Source organism: Erinaceus europaeus, chromosome X (assembly GCF_950295315.1).
Source record: "Erinaceus europaeus chromosome X, mEriEur2.1, whole genome shotgun sequence".
NCBI lineage: Eukaryota > Metazoa > Chordata > Mammalia > Eulipotyphla > Erinaceidae > Erinaceus > Erinaceus europaeus.
Genome location: NC_080185.1, coordinates 29688646 through 29698663, shown reverse-complemented (window position 1 = coordinate 29698663; position 10018 = coordinate 29688646). Strand labels below are relative to the sequence as shown.

At 59.3% G+C, this 10018-nt stretch overlaps 1 protein-coding gene across 9 annotated transcripts in view; it reads left to right on the top strand.

Moving 5' to 3' along the window:
• The first annotated feature begins 2093 nt into the window (after window positions 1-2093).
• The window catches only part of BCORL1 (BCL6 corepressor like 1), a 92653-nt gene continuing 84728 nt past the window's right edge, over window positions 2094-10018 (top strand). For 4 of the 9 annotated variants that reach the window (XR_009547478.1, XR_009547477.1, XM_060182775.1 and 1 more), the window contains exons 1-2: window positions 2817-2988; window positions 3577-3654. The gene's annotated coding sequence lies outside the window, so the exon portion shown is untranslated. Of the gene's footprint in view, window positions 2210-2484; window positions 2580-2816; window positions 2989-3576; window positions 3655-4512; window positions 4832-5328; window positions 5368-6638; window positions 6711-10018 lie in introns of those variants that run through there. The other 5 variants (XM_060182771.1, XM_060182772.1, XM_060182773.1 and 2 more) reach the window with 5 other exon arrangements.

The window sequence follows — 10018 nt, the reverse complement described above, 5'->3', positions numbered from 1 at the left end:
AAAACCAGGAGATTTAATGAAGTCCAGATTCATTAAAATCAGTGAAGACAGCCCACTGCAATCAAAACACAACTGGTGGTGCCTGCACTGTCAGCTTCATTATAGAACAGCCCACCCCCCCATCATACATTTGGAATCCATATCTGATGTAACTTAGGTCTAATGCTGTGTTTTGTTTGTTTATGCTAGAAAAAGTGAGGCAGGGAGAAAAAGAGAGAGTAAAAGAAGAGACCACAATACCAAAGCTCCCTTCAATGTGGTGGGGGCCAGGGTTAAACCTGGTTCTGGTGCGAGGCATAGCAGTCCGCTATTCAAGCGAGATATGTCATTCACTGAGTCAAACATTTTAAAAAAAGTATTTATTTTAATGAGAAAGATACAGAGAGAAACACACACAAACACACACACACACACACACACACACACACACACACGGTGGGGGGGGAGAGAGAGAGAGAGGGAGAGGGAGAGAGAGAGAGAGGCTAAAGCACTGTTCATCTTTAGCTTAAGGTAGTACTGGGGGTTGAACTTACAACTGCAGAGCCTCAGGCAGGAAAGTTTTGCAGAACCACTGTGTTAGCTCCTCAGTTCAATCACTTTTTGAGGCACATGTATGCTTAGGGTTGGGGTAAGGGAAAGACATAGGATCGTGGAAGTTCCAAGTAAAACCACACATGAAGAGGCTGTCACAGCAAAGTACAGTGGCAGTGACAAGCACAGTGAGGTCCACCTGGCTGGCTGGCTGACTGGTTTGGAAGAGTCAAGAAGGGTGGGAGCATAGCACTCCCTCACATACTTCAGACCAGATGAGGGAGACATGCCAATCAGGTCTCAACCTTTCAAGTCCTTCCAAAGGAGAGAAGACACCCCACAGGCAACAGAGAGAACTTCTGGGCCTAGAACAAAAGGGGTGGGTGTGTGGGGGGGAGAGAAGCGGCCCATCTGGCTGTGCTTCCTTCTAGTCCAAATGACCCTCTGGCTTCCTTAGCGCACAAATCCATATAGAATAAGTAACATCAATGCATCTGCACAGAAGGTTTTTTTTTTTTTCCCTCCCACAGACCTAAGCCCTCCAGTATCTGCTGGCCACTTCTCCTGTCATTCTCTGGGCTGCAGCGATGTCTCTGAAAGTCTGGGATCGGGGTGGGAGCAGTTAGGAAACACGCGAGAGTGAAAGCAAGCCCGAGCTGCCCAAGCTCCCTTGCAAACTGCTGTCGCCTGAGAACTCAGGGACAGGCAGCGTGGACTCGCAGGCTGCCCAGCCCGGGAGTCCCCGGGGTGGCCTGGGAGGTAAACACCTATGAGGCTTGATTCCTTTGGCCTGGTGGGATGTCACTGGAGTAAAGGGGGAAGGGCCCAGGTAGGGGCTCCTTGTGATGACTTGGGGAGCCTGGGGTGGGGTGGAGTGGGGTGGTTGGGAGCAGAAGGCATTACCTCTTGGAGACTAGGCTGCGGCCCCATGAATGCAGCCCTCCCCTTTTTTAGAGACCCCCCTTCTGCCTTCTGTTCTCTGGCTTCTCTCTCCCGCTCCCCACACCCCGGCCTCCACGCCCAGGCCCCGGGGCGCCCTGTGGCAGCCCCGGAGCTTGCCACGAAGGGTGGGTAGCTCGGGAGAAAACGGGGTGAGGCAGTGAGCCCCGGCACTTTCCCTTCCTCAGCACCTGTCCCATGTCGGCACCCGGACTGGGGCTGCGCCCGCGGGCGGCCTGGGTGCCCAAACCCTGCAATGAGGTCGCCCAGGGTTAAGGAAGTGGGGGGCCCGGGGAGGGGCGGGGCGTCCGGAGGGGGCGCCCCCCTCTGGCCACTAGACCCCCATCTTCACCACCATCCGCCCCCCTACCCGCGCAGACCCCGAGGCTAACCCAGCACAGAGAGTCACACAGAGAACCAGAGCTAGAAGGCTCCCCCCTCTTCCTGGAGCTGGGGGTTGGCCTGGAAAGGTGGCCCTGTTCTTCCCCCGTGGCCAGTGCGGGGTCTGTGGCTGCCTGGCTAGGTTCCGGCTTCCCCGGGGTTGGCAGGGGGAGCCCCGAGAACTGCAGGCCCGCCCCCCCTTCCTCCTCCTCCTTCCCCTCCTCCCCCACGTGTCCTCCCGGAGCCCAGCGGCCTGATCCCAGCACCCCCTGCCACCTCCCTCCTCCTCCTCCCCCTGCTTCGCCCGTTCCCCCTGTGGCTCGGAGAGGAGCAAAGTTGAGACAGCGGCTCTGCTCAGGTGAAGGGGGCGCCGTGGGTGCAGAGGGTGAGGGGGGACGGCGCGGCCCTGCGGCGGGGGCGGAGGGAAGATAAAGAAACTTGCTGGCCACGGGCCCCCACCCACCCAGCAAGGGTTTGGAGCTTGCGGGGACCAAGCCCTCGTGGCGAGACGCGGCCGCGCCGCCGGGACCGAGGCCGGCACCGGCACCGGGAGCTGGAGCCCGAGCCCGAGCCGGACCGCGCGGCTGGGCGAGCTGGGCGGGCGCAGGCAGCGGGCCAGGCCGGCACCCAGGCCAGGGCGGGGTGGGTGGCGGGGCACCGCACCGAACCGAGGACTCTGGTGGCCTGGGCGCGGGCCGAACCGGGATCGGGCCGAGTTGGGTGGCGAAGTAGGACGTGGATTCGGGGGGGCGGGGCGCGGTGTGTGTGTGTGTGTGTGTGTGTGTGTTGGGGGGGGGGAGCAGGCCTGGCCTGGCTGGCCTTGGGCGTGGGGGCGGGGGGCGAGTTCGGGGCACTTGCTGGGCTCGGGACCGAGCGGCAGGGCGGGGCGGCGCTCGGGGCTGGGCCGGCCCCCGCGGGGCGCGGGCGCGCGGGGGGGGGCGGGGGTGGAGTAGGGGCGTGGAGTTGCGAGCAGGGTCTGGCCTCGGCCGGGGGCGAAGGTAGACCGGCGGGGCCGCCAGCGGAGGGAGGGAGGCCCGCGGCGGCGAGGCGGCGGAGGCCAGCTTCCGCGGAGTTTGTGCCCGGGCTTCCCGGGCTGCGTCCGCCTTCCGTGTGTGGATGGGGCTGGGGGACTGACTGGTAAGCAACTCTGAGTGTTAGACGGGGCTTGGCGGCGATTCCAGGAAAAGCCTGGAAGGACTCGGGGAGCCCTACTGCCGCCCGTCCCCCCCCCCCCCCGCACCTCGCAGCATCTGGATTCTGCTCTCAGGGGGCCGCGGACCCTCCCCGCCACAGCCCTTTCCCCCTCAGGCACTCCCACCCCTTCCTCCCACTTCCTTGGCTCCCCAACTCTTCTAGGGGTGTGTGTTTGGGTGGGGTGGACGAGCCAAGGGGGGTTCACTCTTCCTCTTGCGGAGGTAGGCAGTCTAGTTCGTCGTAGCTTATGCCTGTTAGCAGTGTCTCTTGGAGGCTTATGGACACTGGGGTTTGGATCATCTGCACCCCCCCGAACCCCTCCCCCCAAAACGGTTTGATGGCGTTTAAGGAAAGGGATGGTGAGTCCCTGGACTTCTACATCTGGAAGGAGGTTCTAGGCTTGGTATTCACCCCCAGATCACTTTCACTACCGACGGACCCCTCTGTCTTTGGGGCCATTTCCAAGGGGACCAGTGCTTGAAGGGGTGGGAGTGTTCCTGTTTTAATGCCCCCTTCCCTCTCTCTCCACAGGGTCGACGTGACCAAGGACGTCTAGTGTCTGAGAAAGTAGCCATCAGTGCGACTCGGGGCACCCCCACTATTACTTCGGTGAGGGGGCAATGCTCAAACGGGGTACTGGTGGGTAGGGGCCTAGTATGGGAGGGGCTGGGTAAACGCCCCTGGAGATAGTCCGTTTGTTAGCGGGAAGGGACACTGGAGCCCAGGCTTCAGGGGAGGGGTTCCGGGGAGGGAGATGGGGGTGGCGACGACTGGGGGTGGGGGGGCGGGAAGAAGGGGGAGTCACGCCCTGCCAACAAGGGGAGCCTCCCTCAGGCCCCTGGGAGAAGGGGACTGAATGCGTTTGTCCTGTGCTCCCTGGCAGGGGCAATCTCTGTGTGTGTGTGGGGGGTGTCTTAGGCTTTGCACTCTGGATTGGGGACACCAGTGGCCTGAGAAAGTCAGGTCTGGGCAGAAGGTGGCCGGTGTTGCAAGAGAGAGAAGCTCCTGGCCGCGGCGTACTGATCTTTGCTGGTCCTCGATCTCCGTCTTCGAGGGGCGTCGAGAGGGGGTGCGTGGGGGCTCTTGCAGCCCCTCTGCTCGAGCGTCTCCGCCTCTCCCGGGATTCTAGCTCTTGGGCCAGCTTGCTGCAAGCCACCGCTGCCTCCCTCTACGGAATCCGCTCGTTCCTTGCAGCGATCCCCTCCTCCTCCCCAACCCTCTCAGTGTCACCGGGGCTGCTTGGCTCTGCCCCCTTCGCCGCCGCTTGCTCCCTGCTTTCGTCCCTCCCTCCCTCTCTCGCTGGCTCCCTCCCTCTGCCGCCTCCTCCCCGTTGCTCCCCCCCCAAGGGCGGGCGGCATTGTGGGAGTTGTAGTCCCGGGGCGTGGGGGCTGGCGCCGCCCGAGGCCCGGGTCGGACTCCACTTCCCGTCGAGCCCTGCGACCGGCACCCACTCTACCAGGCTTTCCTCGCACATACAGACACACACACACACACCGCTCTCCCCCTCACTCTTTCGCTCGCCGCGGCTCCTGCCAGTGTGTGGCTCTGTCTCTCCTCCGCTTAGCTGAGCCCTCCCTTCTTCCTCTCAGTTCCTAGAGTCCGACCGCCGCCGAGAGAGAGAGAGAGAGAGAGAGAGAGAAGAGGAGAGGAGAAGGAGGTCGGTGGCGATGAGGGGTGGAGGGGGGACGTCGGATCGGGATAGTCACAGGCGGGTGGAGGTTCGGAGAGGCTTAGAGGGAGCCCGGGTGGCGGCCTGAGCCTCCCCGCGGAGCCGACCCGGGAACAGGTGCGTCTTTTTCTCTTTTCTTCCCCCCCCCCCCCGCAGCCCTCCACCCCTCTCGACTCCTCGGGCTTTCCCAGATCTCCCCCCACCCCAGCCTCTCTATCGTAAACCTTTTCTCAGCCCTGTCCCTGTTTCGCCCCGTGGCCGCTGGGCTCGCCCCCGGGGGCGCCGTCCTCTCCGTGTCCCCGGACGTAGCGCTCTCCGGAGCTCGCTCAGCACTCGCCCCTCCCTTCGGGACAGCTCCCCTCCACTTCCCACCTTCGCACCCCATCCCTGCCCTACCCTAGCCTTTCTCTATCCCCCTTCTCCCGTGGCCAGGTGAGACTTGTTCGCTGCGATCTGAGTCGACTTGACTGGGCGGGGGTCTCCATGGAAACGGGGGTCGGGTAATGGGGGGAACCGTTGGAATTACCCCACTCCTCAAAAGGGAGGTGGAGGCTAGGGTCGTGTTAACTACCTGGCCCCAGCTCCTGCCTGCATCCCCCATCTCACCCCCATAGGATCCGACGATCTGAAGAGAGGCTGGCCAGCCGGGCAGGGTGAGAAAGGGATTTTTTTTTGGGGGGGATTAGGTGGTGGTGGTGGGGTGTCTGTCCGCAATGAAGTCTTTGAAGAGACTGGGAGAAAATCCCCTCCAGTCTCTGAGGGGAGGTACGACGGGTGCTCTGGAGGGCTGCTGTCTCTTCCCCCCTCGGCATTGGGGTGCGGGAACGGTAGGGTAAAGGGGACCCCTAGGTGGCGGTGGGGCCTGGGTTCGGGAGTGGGAGTGCTGTGTTGGGGGCAGGGGCAATTATACGAGTCCCTGGAAAAAAGGCGGGGGATGACTTCGGAGTGCCCTGGCTTTGCGCTGCCCTCGCTTCAGGGGCGGGGGCCAGTGGGCCGGGCGCGGTGGGGAGGGGGTTCAAATTGAAGCCGGAGGAGATAGGGGGGGGCAATTCAGAGCAGCCCTGGCCAGCCGGGAGCGGGGGATCCGGCGTGCCAGCTCTACACCCGCTTCGCGCCAGGCCTGGAGGCAAAGGGTCTCAGAGCAGAGCCCAGGGCTGGAGAGAGGAAGGCTCCGGTTACGGGGCGACTCTCGGGAGCAGGGGCCATCTCCCCCAAACCCTGCGTGAAGGGGGGAGTAGGGCTGGCCGCGAACCCCGGGGCGCCCCCACCCCGAGTCCTAAGGGGCGTGAGGAAGGGACAACAGGCCCGGCGGAGATGGATTCGAGCGGATCGAGACTGCGGAGGGGGGGGCTCCACGGTGGGCTTGGGGGGGAGCAGTCCTTCGGCGGGGCGGGCGGGCGGGGCGTGGGGCTCCGGCGGGCGGCGGGGCGGGGCCGGGGCGGTGCTGCTGCCGCCGTCGCCGCCGCCACCGACACTGCTAGAGCTCCTGCTCCTGCTGGGGCCGCCGCAGCCGTTGCTGCTGCCGCCGCCGTTGCCGCCGCCGCCGCCGCCGCCGCCGCCGCCGCCGCCGCCGCGGCTTCTGGGCGGGGAACGGAGGCCAAAGGCAGTCCGGTGCCGGGGCAGAGGGCGCGAGCGGCGCGCTTGGGGAGGGGGCAGCCTTGGGGGCGGGGGCAGTTGGGGGGGTGGAGCCCCCGACGGGGGGCGGTACAAGCAGGGACGACGACGTTGGAGAGCCCCCGGGGGCCGGTGCGCGAAGGACTGAGGCTCGGGATGGGGGTGGTGCGGGGAGTGGGACCTGCGACGGGTCTCATGGGCTGGGCTTTTCGGGGTCCTGCTCCGGGACAGAGTCTCTTGTAGGGGCGCCAGGAATCCGGGGGGGGCGGTGAACTGGACGGTGGGGGGGTTCCCTCGGAGAGGAAGGCTGGGCCTGAGGGACATCCAGGGCCGGGCTGGGAGGAGCCGCCCGCACCTCGACTGAGGATTCCGTGGCGTGGAGGTGCGGGAGATGGTCAAGAGGAGAGGTGGGAGGGGCGGCCAACTGCACAGGCCGTTGGGGCGTGGGGTCTGTGTGTGTGGGGGGCTCTTCTTTTCTGCCTGCTCCTCCCCCCTCTCCCAGTGTCAGCACTGGTTTTGTTTGTTTTATTGTTTTTGAGATTCCCCCCCCCCCGTGGGCTGGTGGGAGCTGTCGATGTGGTGGCACTAGCATAGACAGTAAGGACAGGCAGCCCTTAGCGAGGGCTCGTCCAGCCCAAGGTTTCAGGGCTCTCTGTGGAGTGTGTGGCAAGGGGTTCTTCTGCTGGGAACTCCCTGTCACAGATGAATACTCTCTAGGCAATGGGGGGGGGGGTTCCCTGGGGCACAGGTGGAACACAATTGCTAGGATCTTTGGTGAGACTTCTGGTAGAGTGGTTCAGTTGGAGGTGGCCTTTTCTCTCTTAGCCTCTGTGGTTCTTCCAACTTTGAAGGCTATTCTCAAAGTCACTCATCCCAGACGTTTTCTTTGGGGAAAGAGAGAGAGAGGGAAAGAGGGTGAGGGAGAGAGAGGGAGGAATGGAGTGGGGGGAGAGAGGAGAATGTGTGATTGTGTGTGTTGCATTTGGGGTTGGGAATACATCAAGTTGATAATAAAATCCCACAGTTGGAAGGGACTGGTGTTCATATCATTCTCTGCCTGTTCCACCCAGTCCTCAACTAACCCTTAATCCCAATGGAGACTTACTGGGGGCAGGAGAGGGAGGAGGATGGTAAGCAGCACATTAGGTAGGGCAGAGTTCAGGGGTACTCAGATTGACTCATGATGTGAGACTGAAGAAGATAGTTGCTAAGAGACAATATATTTTGGGGTGGGGGAGGATTTCATAGGCAACCCAACCCCAAGAAGAACCCGGTGCTCTAGACCTGGGGCAGAAGGTTGGAGATAACATGTAACATTTCCATGGATAGTCAGACTTAGTAGGAAAGACTGGGTGAGCCAAGACGAGGAGGGGGGCTTGCTGGCCAAAGAAGGTCTGAAGGTCAGTTGAGTTGAGGAATATGACATGACTATCTTGCCTGAGTTGTGTGGCCACTGATGAACTCATCTTTTGTCAGGGTAATGGGGGTAGCTGGCCTTGCAGCGCATATGGAGGATGAGAGGAGGCACAAACCATGGGGTCACAAAGCCTAACTCAAGTTGACTCTTTTTGTTTTTAATAATTCTTTATTTACCAGAATACTGCTCAGCTCTGGCTTATGGTGGTGCAGGGGGATTGATCCTGGGACCTCAGAGCCTCAGGCATGAGTCTCTTTGCATGAACATTATGCTATCTACCCCCACCATTCAAGTTGACTTTGTAAAAAAGCTTTGTGTGTATATTAGTGAGAGAGAGAGAGAGAGAGAGAGAGAGAGGACATACCAGATCATCACGGTGGCACATGCAAGCCAAGGATCGAATTCTGGACCTCATGCTTGAAAATCCAGTGCTCTAGCCACTGCGCCACCTCCCCACCACTCAAGTGGACCTCATTAGGACAGGCTTGTTCCCAGCTTTGCAGCAAGGGTTGGTAGGTTTCTTTCTGTTTTGGCTCTGAGAAGTCATTGGTGGAAGAAGAGGAGCAGACTCTGACATCTGGGTTAAGAAGGATTAGTTCTTTAGAATAGGCCCATGATAAAGAAAAGAGCAAATTGTTGGGTGAGCTCTGCTGTTGGAATCCGGATTGGACAGAGAGGAGGGGTCTTTGAGAAGAAATGGAGGCTATGCCAAGGGCACTCAGATCTGGCAACTTTGATATGCTGGGAGAAGGAGAGGCTGCCTTTCTTGTTAGAGTTTTATTGGTATGCAAGGGAACTTCCTTCTAGAGTATCTGCTTTACTCGTGATGCAGTTCACTACACTGGGGGGGGGGCAACTGTAGTACAGATGGCAGAGAATCTCACCGTGTGATTAGTCTAGATTACAGGTTTTAGAGAGGGGCTTTTTTTGTGTGGTACCAGGGATCAAATACAGCCACCTCCCTGTCCCAATTTATCTTGTTAAGGGAGTAGGGGGAGCAGAGAAAAAGAGAGGGGGAAGAGTCACACATCTGAGTGTCATTCCATCATCCCTGGAGTTCTTTTGTGTTTTGTCTTGGAGGCTCCTGTGCTGGGAATTGAACCTAGGGCCTCATGAATGAGGTGCAGATGCCTGGCCTCTGAGAGTGACTTCTTTTAGGGAGACAGAATGATAGGCAGAAAGGACTTTAGTGCTAGAGAGACTTGAAGGCAAAACTAGAAGATGAGGAGAGATGTGAAGGGGCATGAAAGGGAGACAGAACCTTGAAATATTGAGGATAATGTTTCCTGAAGTAAAGTTTTAAGAACTTGTTTGACACATTCATACTACAACCACTAAGTTTGAGAAGAGAGAACAATCTTGGGATGAACTTTTGTTGAGGAGACACTGGTATTTGGGAAGAAATAGCATTCCTACTTTTAAGAAAAAAAATGGGAGGTGGGTGGGTGGTGGCACACCTGGTTGAACACACATGTTACAATGCTTAAGGACCCAGGTTCAAGCCCCTGGTTCCCACATGCAGGTGGAAAGCTTTGCTCGTGGTGAAGCAGGGCTGTAGATGTCTCTCTGTCTCTCTCCCTCTCTATCACCCCTTCCCTTTTGATTTCTGGCTGTCTCTATCCAATAAATAAAGAAAATAATAAAAAATGTTTAAGAAGTGGGGGCTGGAAGGTAGATCACCCCAAAGAGCACACATGTTACCTACCATGTGCGAGGTTCAAATCACCGGGCCACCACATGGGAGCACCTGCACAGGGAAGGCTTCATGGATGGTGGAGTGGTAACTCTGGTTTATGGTGGTGCAGAGGATTGAACCTGAGATTTTGGAGCTTCAGGAGTGAGAATCTCTTTGCATAACCATTATGCTACCTACCCCCGCCCAAGAGATAAAGAGACACCTGAAGTCCTGCTTCATCACTCATGAAGCTTTCCCCTGTAGGTGGGAGCCAGGGGCTTGAACCTGGGTTCTTGTGCACTGTAATGTTTGCGCTTAACCAGGTGCACCACTGTCTGTTCCTCCCCTTCTCCTTTTCTGCCTCTCCCTCTCTGCCAGGAGAAGAGAAAATAGACAACTTAGAGATTATCTACAGGCTACAAAAAATGCAGAATGTAGAGAAAACGGGTGGAATAACAAGCCAGAGGAGAGGAAGACATGTACTCAGATGTTACCTGGAGCTGGTGTCTCCAGAGGTCAAAGCTTCCCTGTGACAGCCACTGCTGCTGGGGGTGAGGGGGCTGGGTGGAGGGATGTCCGGGGAGCAGAGGTTATCTGG